The 617-nt window shown below is 51.9% G+C and overlaps 1 protein-coding gene across 1 annotated transcript in view; it reads left to right on the forward strand.

Moving 5' to 3' along the window:
* The window catches only part of TEX52 (testis expressed 52), an 8782-nt gene that overhangs the window by 2954 nt on the left and 5211 nt on the right, over window positions 1–617 (forward strand).

The raw sequence follows: 617 nt of genomic DNA on the forward strand, positions 1-617 counted from the left end.
TTGTAGGCAGCCACCAGGTCCCCCCTCAGCCCCCTCTTGCTGAGGCTGAACAGGTCCCTCAGTCTCTCCTCATAGGGCCTGTCCTGCTGCCCTCTCACCTAGCAGGTGGCCCTCCTCTGAACCCTCTCCAGGCTGGCCACATCCCTTTTGAAGTGCGGCACCCAGTATTGGATGCAGTACTCCAACTGCGGCCTGACCAAAGTCACATAGAGGGGGAGTATCACCTCTCTGAACCAGCCTGAGATGCAGTCTGGCATTGGCAGCTCATGTTCATCTTGGGAGTCAATAACAACTCCAAGATCCCTTTCCGCCTCTGTGCTTTCAAGAAGGGAACTCCCCAGCCTGTATGTATGCTGTGGATTCCTTCTCACAAGGTGCAGCACCCTGCATTTATCTACGTTGAACCCCATCCTATTCTTGTCTGCCCACTTCTGTAGTCTGTCTAAATCTATTTGCAGCCTCTCTCTCCCCCTTATTGGCATTCCAGTGACTGCTTCTAAAATGTAACACCTCTCCCCAAAAAACAAGGGAAAGAACCACAGAGAGAAACAGGGGACGGTTGTTTCGATCATATAATTCCAGGGGCGTTACAAGCATATAATTCCAGGGGCACATGT

The sequence above is a fragment of the Alligator sinensis genome, unplaced genomic scaffold (assembly GCF_000455745.1).
Source record: "Alligator sinensis unplaced genomic scaffold, ASM45574v1 scaffold1386_1, whole genome shotgun sequence".
Lineage (NCBI taxonomy): Eukaryota > Metazoa > Chordata > Crocodylia > Alligatoridae > Alligator > Alligator sinensis.